This window comes from Nicotiana attenuata, unplaced genomic scaffold (genome assembly GCF_001879085.1).
Source record: "Nicotiana attenuata strain UT unplaced genomic scaffold, NIATTr2, whole genome shotgun sequence".
Taxonomy (NCBI): domain Eukaryota; kingdom Viridiplantae; phylum Streptophyta; class Magnoliopsida; order Solanales; family Solanaceae; genus Nicotiana; species Nicotiana attenuata.
In genome coordinates this window covers 93349-93675 of record NW_017671118.1, presented here as the reverse complement: position 1 = coordinate 93675, position 327 = coordinate 93349, and positions in this window count along the sequence as shown.

Here is a 327-nt window from a genome sequence, read left to right as displayed (position 1 = left end):
GACTGAGCAGGCCTGAAAGAACGACCTCTACCATGCTGGAAATGGCCCCTAGACGGAGCACCACTGAAACTGCTCGATCCTCGAGGCCACTTGGCCTCCCTCTCCTCTCGCTCTCTACGGCGAACCGTCTCAATCTCACGAGTGATATCGACCACCTCCTCGAACGTAGCACCCAATACTCTCTCTCTAGTCATCAGAATAAGGAGATGGTAGTCAAGGCCATCCACAAATCTCCTGATCCTCTCACGATCTGTCAGAATCATCCAAATAGCATGACGAGCCAACTATGAAAACCTCATCTAATACCGGGTCACGGTCATATACCCC